The following is a 14,694-nucleotide window of genomic DNA, read 5'->3' on the forward strand; positions in this document are numbered from 1 at the left end:
TAAAATTCCAAGCGATCACACTGCAACTTGAGGTGCTGATTTCAAGTATAATCACAGCTTTTTCTCTAGCCACAAAAGCTGGGAAAAATGTGCATGTTATATTGAACTGTTTAAACAAATATTTCAAAATTAGACAGAAATCCATGTAAGATCCAGCAGTAGTCAACAACCACCCATGTCTCTTCTGAACATTTTTAATCTTTTTACAAATACTTCAAACATAAAAAAAAGAGTCCAAATGTCTGAACCAACAAACCCAGCTTCTGACAATGCAGAAGCTGTTTCACAAAAATATTTAAAATATTAGTGTCTTTTTTGTTTCATTAACCCCAGTATAAAGTGTAGTGGAGACAGGAGAACTTCCTTCAACTCACACACACACTATTGTAAACTAACATGTCCAAATCTATTACAGACTTTTGTAATTCCAAACAAAAAAGTGACTTAAAGGTAGCAGATGTGCACACACTGGAGGAGACTTCATGTGTGAGGTTCCATGGATAATAAACTGAGATGACACCAGGAGTGGATGAGTTAATCAAAAAGCTCAGCTCTACCTGCTTTTTACTTTCAAAATTTCAGCCATTGTGTTGATCTACATACAGGCTTTATAACATACTTTCATTGAGTATTGTCCTGTGGCATAATTTTCCGTGTCAACACAGCTCCAGTCAAGACATAGATTGATACTACAGAAAATTACAGCAAGAAAATTATGTAAAGTAGACAACCAGGCATCTTGCAGAAACTTCCTTAGGGACCCTGGTATTCTTGCAGTTATGTGTCTGGCACATCTACAGCTATTCTCCACAAGCCATCTTACAGTGTGTGGTGGAGGGTACTTTGTGTACCACTGTCACTTCCTCCTTTTCCTGTTCCAGTCGCCAATTGTTTGCATGGAGAATAATTGCTGGTAAGCCTCTGTGTGATCTCACATCTCTCTGACTAACCTCCATGACCTTTTCATGATACATGCATAGGGGAATCAATTTATTGGTTGAATCTTCTAGGGACATATGCTTCCAGAACTTTAACAGGAAAGCATGCCATGTAACAGCAAGCCCCTCTTGCTGCATCTGTTTCTAGTGTGGCTCAGCATCTCTTGATACTTTTGCACTTATTGAATGAATTTGTAACAAAATGTGCTGCTCTTCTTTGGACCATCTCTATTTACTTTGTTGGCCTTATCTTGTATGGATCCCAGACTGGCAAGTAAAATTCAAGTATTGGTCAAAGGAGGATTTTGTAAGCTAATTCCTTTGTAGATGGACTACATTTCCCTAGGATTCCTCCACTGAATCTCATCTGACTTACCTGCCATCAGTTTTATGTGGCCATTCCACTTAAAACTGCTCTTTATGCACACATCTAGATATTTTATGGGTGTAACTGCTTCCAGTGATTGTTTTGCAATCATATCATTGTACAGTAATGGGTGTTTTTTATTATTTGTGCACAATGTGTTACATTTACTTATGCTGAAGGTCAGTTGCCACTTCCTGCACCAAGTGTCAATCCCACGCAGAACTTTCTGCATTTTGCTGCAGTTTTCAAACATTCAACTTCTCTGTATACAACAGTATCATCCATGAAAAGCCTCACGAAACTTCTGACAGTATCAGTGAGTCATTTATGTATATATCCTGAAAAGAAATGGTTCTATAACACTCCCTTGGGTTATGGTATAGTCCCGAAGTTACTTTTATGTCTGCAGATTTATCTCTGTTGAGAATGACATGCTGTGTTCTATTCAGTTGTATCACATAGCTGGTCTGATACTACATATGTTCATATTTTGTTCATTAGACTCCAGTGCAGAACTATATCAAACGCCTTCCAGAAGTCGAGCAACATGGCATCAATGTGGGTGCCAGTATCTACCACTCAAGGACGAACACAATCACTGCTTTTGGAACCCATTCAAATTACTACAAAGGAGATTTTTCAGTCTAAAGAAATATCATAATATGTGAGCATAAAACATGTTCTAAAATTTTACTGCAGACCAACATTGGATATATAGGCCTATAGTTGTGTGCATCTATTCGACAACCCATCTTCAAAATGGGAATGACCTGTGCTTTTTTTCAGTCATTTTATATTTACTCACTAATTGTATTTGTAGTTAAAAGTAAAGAGTGAATGTAGGTAAACAGTGAAACTCACACCCACAATGCTAGAAGTACAAATAGCTTCCTTATAGAGTATGAATCCCCATCTATATTTCAGAATGGAATTTTACGATTCTGGCACAAAAGCCTACAAAAAGATTGCTGACAGACATAAGACAGGAAATTGAAAATCTTCTGGTATTTGAAAGTGAAAAAGAATGCTGGCAGCTAATTAGCAACTGCTACAATTTATCAGAGTATTTGGATTTAACAATATACATCATGCTTTACTATGACAGTTGTATTAAACAAATCTTGACTTTTCCAATATGCACACAGCTGTTAGTGTTCAGTGTAAAATTACGTAAATGTCTGATTTGAATTGTTGGCTAAAAACAGCAGCTGGACAATTTAAAGAGAAAGAGCAGTGACTTTGTAACTCATATCTAGTCTCTACCAGATAGCCACTCTTGATCCATCCAAAAATGTCATCTTCAGTAGTCTCCCACAGCTGAACAAACAGAAGATGACATCTCTGGAGAGATCAAAAGCCACAATAGCACAGTTTATCTGATATTAACATTGAAACTGATCATAGCCGTGGAAGTTCTTGGCAACTGTGACTGAAAAAAAAAAAAAAATACTTCGTAATAACTGACAGTCACTGGCACTCCATCTTCATGTCACTAGTTCAAATGTACTGTAGAAAGGGAAGAGGAAGTGGATGAAAATGAAATACATGATTTGATACGGCAAGAAGAGTTTGACAGGAAACTGGAAGGTCAGTTCAAAACAAACCATCTGGAGCAGACTATATTTTTATGAAGCTTATTAAGATTGTTGGAGAACAAGCCTGATATATGATAGGTTAAATATCCTTTCAGACATCAAGAAGAATTAATAACTGCAACACTAAGGAACGTAGGTGGTGACAGGTGTAAGTATTACCAAAACATCAGTTTAATTAGTCCTGGTTATAGAACAGTAAGAAGAATGGAATGACTGGTTGAAGATGATACAGGGGTAGTTCAGTTTGGATTCTGGAAAAATCTAGGAACACGTGAGGTAATGCTGAATCTACAGCTTTTTGTAGAAGATGGGTTGAAGGAAGGCAAACTCACATTTAAAGAATTTGTAAATGATTCTGACAGTGTTTACTGTAATACAGTCTTTGAAATTCTGAAGTTACCACGAATGAAATGCAGAAAGGAGAAGGTTATCTGTACAGAAACAAGGCTGCAGTCAGAAGATTTGATGGGCATGGATGGGAGGAAGTATTTCAGAGAGGACTAAAACAGAGTTGTGCCACATTTCATTATATGAAGAGAACAGAATAATGGAACACAAGAAGAAATTTGGAAAAGGAATTTAAGTTCGCAGAGAAGACCTAAAGACTTTCAAGGTTTGTAGATAAGATTGTACTTCTATCAGAGATGCTTAAGGACTTTGAAGATAAGTTGAATGGAATGTGTAGTAACTTAAGTAGAGGTTTATGAGATAAACATCAACAAAAGTAAAATAAATGGTAAAGAAGTGTAGTGAAATTAAGCTAGGAGGTGCTGAGGGAATCTGGCAAGGAACTGAGATTCTAAAGTGGTAGGTAAGTTTTGATATCTCTACTGCAACATAACTAACAATGACAGAAGTAAATACAACATGAAATGCAAACTGCAACTTGAAAAAGAGAAATATGTTAACAGTGAATATAAATTTTAGTGTTAGAGAGCCTTTCCTGAATTTATTTGTCTGGAAAATCATCTTATATGGAAATGAAACATGAGTGATAAACAGAATGGAAACTTTTGAAATGGAATGTAAGTAGCAAAAGAACACTGGAGATCATATGATTAGAATGAATAACCAAATGAAAGGGTACTGAATCCAATCAGGGAGAAAAGAGCTTTCTGGCACAGCTTGAGTAAAAGAAGTGGTATGTAGACAGGACACATTATGAGACATAAAGGAATAATTAATTTTATAATAGAAGGAAATGTGAGGGGTTAACTTATGGAGGTAGACCATGACTAGAATACAATACACAGGTTCTATATCTACAGCTATCCTCTTTAAACTACTGCGAAGTGCATGGCAGAGGGCACATCCCATTGTACCAGTTATTAGGGTTTCTTCCCATTCCATTCAAACACAGAGCATGGGAAGAATGATTCTGTGAATGCCTCTGTGCACACTGTAATTATTCTAATCTTCTCCTCAAATTCCCTATGTGAGCAGTGTATAGGGAGTCATAATATATTCCTAGAGTCATCATTTAAAGCCGGTTCTTGAAATTTAGCTAGCAGACTTACTCGGGATAGCTTACATCTATTTTCAAGAGTCCGCCAGTTCAGTTTCTTCAGTATCTCTGTGACACTTTCCTATAGATCAAACAAATCTGTGACCATTCGTGCTGTCTTTCTCTGTATACATTCAATATCTGCTGTTAGCTGTATTCGATATGGGTCCCATGCACTTGAGCAATATTCTAGAACTGGTCACATGAGTGATTTGTAAGCAATCTTTTTTGTAGACCGATTGCAGTTCCCCAGGATTCTACCAAAAACCTCAAGTCTACTACCTGCCTTGCCCATGACTGAGTCTATGTGATAATTCCATTTCATATCCTTACAAAGTGTTACACCATGTATTTGTATGAGTTGGCCAATTCCAGCAGTGACTTATTGTTATTATAGTCATAGGATACTATGTTTTTTTGTTTTGTGAGGTGTACAATTTTACATCTTTGAACATTTAAAGCAAGTTGCCAATCTTTGCATCACTTTGAAATCTTAGCAAGAATTGAGTGAATATTTGTGCAGTTTCTTTCAGACAGCACTTCATTATAGATAACAGTACAATCTGCAAAAAGCCTAAGGAGGTCATTAATATATGACATGAACAGCAAGGGTCCCAACACACTTCCCTGGGCACTTCTGCATCTGACTATGACACTCCATCCAAGACACCATGCTGTGTCCTCCCTACCAGGATCTCCTCAATCCAGTCACGAATTTCACTTGATTCCCCATATGATCATACTTTTGAAAATAAGTGTAGGTGTGGCACTGAATCAAATGCTTCTCAGAAATCAAGAAATACTGCTTCTACCTGACTGTTTTGTTGTGAAGCTTTCAGTATGTCATGTGAGAAAAGTGCTAGTTGGATTTCAAATGATCAATGTTTTCAGAGTCCATGCTGGTTGGAGTGGAGGCGGCCATTCCATTTGAAATACTTCTTAATGTTTGAGCTTTTACAATAAAATAATCTCAAAGATATTGGATGGTAGTTTAATGGATCATTTCTAATGCCTTTCTTGTAGACGGTTGTGACCTGTGCTTTTTCCAAGAACTGGGCTTGGTTAAATGGTTAAAATGGATTTGTGATGCAATAAAATAGACAGATGCAGAGATCTGCATAGGATTGACTAGTGGGACTAAATGCATCAGGCCAATCTTTGGACTGAAGGCTACAACAACAACATCCTCGTCAATGCCGTCTATTTTTTTCTATTCACACTAAATGAAAATGTGATATTGTAAGAAGTTAACAGATGATGTAATTTTTCTTTGATTTTCTTTGGAATTAGCATCCAAAAATCTAACAGAATTGCCCATTTCTTTACAAACAGTTTTTCCATTTCATGCCTATGTAGTTGGACTGAGCTTTTTGATCTGTTTTTTTTTTTTTTTTTTTTTTTTTTTTTTAATATGTTATTTCCATTTGTAGTTTGCTATCCAGTTGAATAACAAGGAATATTTCATTCATTCATTTATTGTCTTCCATAGTAGCAATTATTAGCAGAACTCTGATTCCAGCACTATATTTATTTAATGATCAATGATTCTCCTGTAAACTTAGTGGGAGTCTCCGCTCAATCCACTGTTTCTGTGTTGTTGTTCACTAAAAACCTTCATAATTTTTTTTTATTTTGGTAACTGCATCTTGCTCTAGGTTATTTTCAATTCTCAGTTATGTAACTAGAATGATATTATACCCTTAATAAAAACAAGAAGATTTTGTAATTTGTTTGCTACAGGACAGTGAGCAAGTTTGCTTTAAGGATAGTTGTTTTATGAGATTCTACAATTTGATTAGTGCAGAGGTTTTTATCCCTTCTTGTTAGTATACAACATGCTATCAACATCAAAAGCATTGAGATGAAGAATTACTGTGTTTGAACAGGGATGCAAATAAAAAATGTGTCTCTCCAATGAAGGGATCAGAGCAGTACTCATATGAACTTTAAATGAAGATGAACCTACTCTTTTTGAATAACAGTCCAGTTCTCATTGCCACATAACTTAATTTGGACTGTACTATTTTGCAGTTTTGATAAATAAGACAATTTCTTAAAAAAAAGGGTAAGGCTGTATAAGATTGATTTCCCATTTCACTTTACAATGGTTGTCTGTGTACGCCACATATCCACACATGCTTCTGGAAATTTTACTGAAGGGGCTGCTCTAGTTAGGAACTGAGACCATCAATGAAGGCAGGGACCCATGTGACTGGTAAGCTTACTTTGGAGAGTATTTCAAATTACTACTCATGAAGTTTTCCAGTGCCATTCCAATTCAGACTATGGAGTCAGCAAGAGAGATTTATAACCCAATACCTTGCTGTCTCTTTGACTCAAGTTACATACTGGGTGGTGGTGACACCTGATGTGCCTGGCATTCAGTGAATGATACAGCAAAGATGAGAAGGTTACATTCCCCCACAAAATAGATATGTACTAGTTGTTTTCTTGTTGAGCAAGTGCTTGTGAAAAATTGTAAGATATAACAAAAAACAAGAAATTTCTGTATGTATGAGAACATCTTTTGTTTGCAGATGTAAGTCCTTTGTATCTTCATATTTTGTAGGGCTTACTAGTGGTAGTTTTGTTTCAAATGTGAGATGCCCTTGAAGGCTTTTATTTATACATCTCGTCCATTTGAATTTTGATAAGTCTAGTGTTTTTGGTATCAATGTATACAGTAGCCATTTCCATTTTTCTGTTCTTATACCTGTCAGTCATCCCCTCTCTGTGTGCTATGTCTGAAGGAGGATTTTGTCCAAAGGATCAGCTAATTATTGTCATTTCCACATGCCTGTCCACTGCACAATGCGTCTTCTATTGGAGGAACAATGTCCTATCTCCATACATACAACTTAATGTATCCTGGTTTTTACATATGATTCTTAGTTAAAGATTTATATCATCTTTCAGCTATTGTACCCACCACAAATTATCTAATGTTCTTAGAAATTCTGAATCCAGTTTCTGCTTTTAAACCTGATTATTCCATACCATTTTCGTGGTATCATAAGATGTCCCATGCTTCTTCTCTCTCTCTTCTTCTTCTTCTTCTTCCTTTTTTTTCCAAATATCTAACAACTCTCTTTTATGAGAAGTGTGTGGTACAATCATCTCCGAACTGTTCCTCTATTGTATGCAGTACACATTGCTATAAAACGTTTTTTCTTAAGTGCAAGATGGGAACCCCACCCTCACCCTAGAAAACACCACCACACTGCAACACCAGCTTTTCTGTACTTCACAGATGGCACTACACATGATAGCAGGTAATGTTCTCCAGGCATTTGCCAAATCCAAACCCTTCTATTGGATTGTCACAAGGTATAGCATGATTCATCACCCCAAATCTTTCTTTACCAGTCATTCACTGTCCAGGCGCACTGCTAATTTACACCACCTCAAGCATCACTTAGCATTTATTACAGAAATATGTAGCTTATGAGGAGCTGCTTCACCATTGTACACCATTCTTTTCAGCTTCCTATGTGCAGCCATTGTGCTAGCTGGACTGTTGGTAGCACTTAGGAACTCACAAGTGATTTGTTCCATTTATTTCAAGTGATTTTTTTCAGCCACCCTGCAATGCCCAACAGACCTTGTCTGTCACTATATGAGACCTGCCTGGTCTTGGTTTTGCTGTGGTTGTTCCTTTGCATTTTGACTTCAAAGTCACACCACCAACAATCAGTTTGGGTAGCTTTAGAAAGTCTGAAATGCCCCTGATGTATTTGTTACTTGAGTGACATTCAATAACAGGTCGACTTTCAAATCACTGAGACCTCCTGACTGACCCATTCTGCTATTACTGCTTCTCTGCTGACAACAGAATACCCCCTGCCTCCTTTTATACTGATGGGTCTGCCTCTTGTGATGTCTAGTGGTCAGTACTGCATTACAAAGGGATATCTGTATACTTCCGATCAGATACTGTATGTTCCTCTAACACTTTTTTTGCTTTGTCATTGCAAGAATGTACAAAACTTCCTGTAAGACACCTGAAATAGTTTTGTTAATACTGGATCTCATTGCTTGATTTCTCTTTCAGTTTTGAGTTTATCACTATCGTGCAGCTTGTTGCTTTGCCGGATTAAAATCCAATGTTTTTTTTAGGTATTTGGTGATCAATTTAGTGAATATCTTCTATGTTACAAATAAGAGGCAAATAAGGCTATGGAGTTATGTATCATGTTCGTTTTCCTTATTATGAATGAGAGTAATTCCAGCATTGTTCCAATTTCTTGGAATTGTTTTCTTTTGCAACATTTGTTGCAGTATCATACTTTTAACATTGGTGGAAGCTTAAATCATTAAACAATCCATTGGAATAATTACAGTTTTACACACAGTGGGCATGGCAAGATATCCTGCTACCTTCAAAACAGAAAATAAAGTTTGGAAGCCTATTCACAATGAAAATAAATTACATCCATGGCAACAAGCAAACCTGATTTCTTTGAGGATATCTGAATTTAATCTGACACCAGTTACCTTGAGGATGTTGCAGTAACAACAATTACCTAAGTACCAAAGTCAACTGAAGCATCCAGAAAGATTTAAATTGTCAGTAAATTAGATAAAGTGGCAGTAGTTTCATATCTCAAGGAGGAATATTTCATGATGGAAGGGCCCAAACAGTGATTACAACAGCAAAAAAGCGTATATAACAGAAAGAAACTTCCACATGGGAAAAATATATTAAAAACAAAGATTCCAAGACTTACCAAGCGGGAAAGCGCCGGCAGACAGGCACATGAACAAAACACACAAACACACACACAAAGAATATATATAGAGAGAAAGAAACTTCCACATGGGAAAAATATATTAAAAACAAAGATTCCAAGACTTACCAAGCGGGAAAGCGCCGGCAGACAGGCACATGAACAAAACACACAAACACACACACAGAATTACTTGCTTTCGCAACCGATGGTTGCTTCTTCAGGAAGGAGAGGGAAAGACGAAAGGATGTGGGTTTTAAGGGAGAGGGTAAGGAGTCATTCCAATCCCGGGAGCGGAAAGACTTCCCTTAGGGGAAAAAAAGGACAGGTGTACACTCGCACACACACACACACACACACACACACACACACACACACACACACACACACACACACATATCCATCCGCACATACACAGACACAACACAGTCTGCTTGTGTCTGTGTATGTGCGGATGGATATGTGTGTATGTGTGTGTGTGTGTGTGCGCGCGCACGAGTGTACACCTGTCCTTTTTTTCCCCTAAGGGAAGTCTTTCCCCTCCCGGGATTGGAATGACTCCTTACCCTCTCCCTTAAAACCCACATCCTTTCGTCTTTCCCTCTCCTTCCTGAAGAAGCAACCATCGGTTGCGAAAGCTAGTAATTCTGTGTGTTTGTTTGTGTGTTTTGTTCATGTGCCTGTCTGCCGGCGCTTTACCGCTTGGTAAGTCTTGGAATCTTTGTTTTGAGAGAGAGAGAGAGAGAGAGAGAGAGAGATGATAAATGAAATGTGTTTGGCTATCAAAAGGGCAAAACATGAAGTTTTTAATAACTACCACAGCTGAATATTATCAAAGAACATCTCACAGTACCCAAATGAGTTCTAGTCATATGCAAAAGTTGTAAGTGGCACCGAAGTATGTCCAGTAGTCATGGATGTCACAGGAATCCAGGTAGCAAAGCAAAAACTGAAATGCTGAATTATATTTTCAGATGTTTCTTTACATTGAAAAATCCAGGAGTACTGCCACAGTTTAGTTTTCGAACAATTGTAGAAATTTTTGATATAAATATTAATGTCAGCAGCATTGACAAACAGCCATTATCTTAAAAACTGAACAAGCCTCAGGACCCATTGGAATCCCTACCAGATTCTATGCAGAATTTACATCTGAGTTAGTCCCTCTCCAAACCATAATATACTGTAGACCAGTCAAACAAAATTCTGAGTCCAATGGTAGGAAGATTGCACAGGTCACACTTGTCTACAAAGCAGATAAGTAAAGGTTACTGATAATACTACCATTCAACATCACTGACGTATATCTGTTGTAGAATTTTAGAACATATTCAGGGCTCAGACAAACAGAGGTATCTCAAACAGAATTACCTCAAAAAATATCAGTCATGAGAGACCAACTTGTTCTTTTCTCTCATGACATACTGAAAATTGTGGATGAAAGTTATCAGTTTGGATGCAGTATTTCCTGACTTCTAAAAAGCATTTGACTTGATGCCACAACAACACCTATTAACAACAGTATGATCGCATGGCATATCAAACCAACTTTAAAGACTGGATTGAAGATTTGTTAGTAGTAAGGACACAGTTGTTATCTTGGGTGGATAGCCATCAACAAAAGTAGTAGTAACTTCAAGTGTGCCCCATGGGAGTGTATTCAGACTCTCTTTGTTCGTTTTGTATGTTAATGAACTTGCAGACAATGTTAATAGTAAATGCAGACTTTTTGTTGATGATGCTGCCTAAAATGAATAATACCTTCAAAATGCTTGACAAATATTCTGTCATATCTTGATAAGATTTCAAAGTGGTGCAAGACCGACAGCTTGCTTTAAATGTCCACAAATGTAACATTGACCGCTTCATAAAATGCAAAACCATAGTATCCTATGAGTACAACATCACTGAGTCACAGCTGGAATCATTCAGTCTATACAAATACTTGTGTAACAGTTTGTGAGCAAGTGTAATGGATCACAAGGCCCAATCATAGGTAAAGCAGGCAGCAGACTTCAGTTCATAGATAGGATACTGGAAAAATTAAGGCAGCCCTGAAGTGTATGGTACCAAGTGTCAGCTTTGATCTGTGATGCAACTATGTTGTGTTATGTGATGTCATGTTTGCAAGGCATATTTGAAAAGCTTCATGTTTGGAGACAGTGTTTTATCATCTGCTGTGACAGCCTCTAGGGTTTACTTGTTGTATTTGAGTGACGATAGTGAGGCATTGTACTTAGTGCTGTATGTTACTCTGCATTCTGGAAATTCATTTTTGTTGGCTTGTCAGTCAATTATTGTAATGTCATAAGTAATTGGCTACTCATTTATTTTCAGTTTTGGAATTGTTAGTATGCCTGTGGTCACTGGTTGGAAATTTAAGTTTTTGTCATATGTTGTTGCTGTTATGGGTGAAAACATGATCACTACAAATAAAGTTCTGCAGTTATATTGCCTTGTGATGACAATGTGTGAAGTGTCAATAGCATGGTGAATTAATCATATTGACCAAAGTTGCTGCGTCTCAAACTCGAGATGAGCGTATGTGCTGGGATATGCATGTTGGGCAGAATTAGGCTTATGTTAGTGTGTTCTGTATACACTCCATTAATGTTTGTTATTTTGTTTCTTTTAGTGTTGTGTGTGTGGGTGCGAGTACTTGTGTGTTTATGATTAATGTGCGAGGCTAGATGTATTCATTAGCTGACTTTAATTAGTAAGTTTATGTTGTTCATTATGAGAAGAATGAGTGTGTGTGTGATAAGTTCATAATTGTTAGCAGCTATTGGTGGGTATTGTGGACTGCGTTATTTCAGTCAGGTTAGGTTTTCGATAATTGTTCGATCTCCAAGTTGTGGTGTGTTTGTGTTTTTGGCTTTGGTTGAGCATGAAGTGTTACATAGTGGATCTGTCATGTTATGTTTGGTTTTGTAGTACCATGGGTTTTGTTTGAGCTATATAAGTCAAGAGAAATTTCCAGACTGAGCTTTGGAGCTATTTGTGGGTTCACGGCACTGTGGACTTTGTTCGAGACATATAGATCAAGTGAAATTTCCAGTACCAGGTTATGGAGATATGTGTGAGTTCGTGGTATTGTGGACTTTGTTTGACCTGTATTGGTCTTGTGACATTTCTGATACCAGTTTTTTCAGACTTTTTCTCATTGTGGTTTCATTGATTGCTGAGGATTTTTTTTTTTTAATATATAGAGTCAGTAGTTAGTCACTATTGTATGTAGGTTGTTACCTTTATTTGTTAAAAGCAATGTGTCACCCATATTGGTAAAGATTATTTAAATTACTGAGTCACAATAGTCACAAAAAAAGATTCACACAATTATTGCTTTCGGCCATTAAGGCCTTTGTCAGCAGTAGACACACGCACACACACACTCACAAAAACGCAACGTGCATACACGTCTGCAGTCTCAGTGTCTGTGTGAATCTTTTTGTTGTGCCTATTGTGACTCAGCATCTCCACTATATGGTGAGTTGCAACTTTCCTTCTCAGGTATTGTTACATTCCATTCTGGATTTTGCATTGTTTTATTTAACTTACTGGCGTATATGCGGGCATTATTTACTGAGCATTTCATTGGGTCATGGAGAAAGAGCCAGTGTGGGCTTATGTTTACTAAGGAAAAAGAAACAACTCAAAACAGCATTTTTATATCAAGGAATAAATTTGTATAATAAATTGTCCAAGGAGATGAAAAAGATTACTAAATTAGAGCTTCATCTTGAAGTTGAAGCTCACTCTTGTGTTTTCCTTGAATAAACAAATTTTTCTTACTTCTTTGTACCCAGGTATGTCTTGCTGAGGTTACAGCAAAATCAGTGCATGGTGGTGTAACTTCTGTGAAACATGTCTGGGTAAAAGATGAAAAAATAGTGTTTGCAGAAGACAGTATACCATCCAAAAACAAATTAAAAATACATCTGTTTAAAAAGGCAGGTAAAACATTCTTCATAAGTAATGCATACTACACAGTTAAATATTATTTAAGAGAACTCAAGAGTAGTGGTTAATAATGAAAGGGGATAACACCCTGTCACATTGCAATATACACTGAAGAGCCAAAGAAACTGGTGCACCTGCCTAATATTATGTAGGGCCCCTGCAAGTATGCAGAAGTGCCGCAACACGACATGGCATGGACTCGACTAATATCTGAAGTAGTGCTGGAGGGAATTGACACCATGAATCCTGCAGGACTGTCCATAAATCTATAGGAGTATGAGGGGGTGGAGAGCATGTTGCAAGGCATCCCAGATATGCTCAATAATATTCATGCCTGGGTAGTTTGGTGGGCAGTGGAAGTGTTTAAACTCAGAAGAGTGTTCCTGCAGCTGCTCTGTAGCAGTTCTGGATGTGTGGAGTGTCGATTTGTCCTGCTGGAATTGCCCAAGTCCATCAGTATGCAGAATGGACATGAATGGATGCAGGTGATCAGACAGAAATATTACATATGTGTCACCTGTCAGAGTCATATCTAGATGTATCAGGGGTCCCATATCACTCCAACTACAAATGTCCCACACCATAATAGAGCCTTCGCCAGCTTGAACAGTCCTGTGCTGACATGCAGGGTCCATGGATTCATGAGGTTGTCTCCATAGCCCAACATGTCCATCCACTCGATACAATTTGAAATGAGACTCATCTGACCTGGTAACTTGTTTGCAGTCATCAACAGTCCAGTGTCGGTGTTGACAGACACAGGCGTTGGTGAGGGCCCAGCAATGAAATTTGTAGCAATTTGCAGAAGAGTTGCACTTCTGTCACATTGAACGAATCTCTGCAGTCGTCTTTGGTCCTGTTCTTGCCGTATCTTTTCCTGACTGCAGCGATTTTGGAGATTTGATGTTTTACTGGATTCCTGATAGTCACGGTACATTCTTGAAATGGTCGTACATGAAAATCCCACCTTCATCACTACTTCAGAGTTGCTGTGTCCCATCACCTGTGTGCTGACTATAACACAACATTCAGGCTCATTTAAATCTTGATAACTTGCCATTGTAGCACGAGTAACCGATCTAACAACTGTGCCAGACACTTGTCTTATATAGGTGTTGCTGACTGCAGCTCCATATTCTGCCTGTTTACATTTCTTTGTATTTGAATATTCTTGCCTAAACCAGTATATTTGGCACTTCTGTGTATGATTACAATGTAATTCATTCACACACTCAGTTTTTCAGGTGGACTTAGGGGAGGATATTAAGATGTGCATGGGGCACATTAACATTTTTATAGACCTGATGTCAGTTTTACAGAATGACTGGAGGTAGTGGAAGGGGCATACAACACATTTGTGGTCCAGGAATCACCAAAGGGAGTCCTTGGTGTATACAGCAATGAAGGATGAAACTATTTTGTGTAAGGCACTCTGAGCAAATTGTGAATAAATCAAAGAACCTTGTCCATAGGAACCAAACAAATGAGGCAGAGCAGTTTTTAAAAGACACTGGCCTCATATTCGGGGGGATGGAGTTTGCTCTGTCCAGCCATTCTGATTTAGCTTTTATTAAATTATTTCAGTTAAACGCCAGGGTTGTGT

The 14,694-nt window shown here is 37.7% G+C and overlaps 1 protein-coding gene across 3 annotated transcripts in view; it reads left to right on the plus strand.

Annotated features, from left to right (window-relative positions):
- The window catches only part of LOC126268160 (protein lingerer-like), a 317,435-nt gene that overhangs the window by 188,447 nt on the left and 114,294 nt on the right, over window positions 1-14,694 (plus strand). The gene's annotated exons all lie outside the window — the stretch shown is intronic.

Source organism: Schistocerca gregaria, chromosome 4 (assembly GCF_023897955.1).
Source record: "Schistocerca gregaria isolate iqSchGreg1 chromosome 4, iqSchGreg1.2, whole genome shotgun sequence".
NCBI classification, from domain to species: domain Eukaryota; kingdom Metazoa; phylum Arthropoda; class Insecta; order Orthoptera; family Acrididae; genus Schistocerca; species Schistocerca gregaria.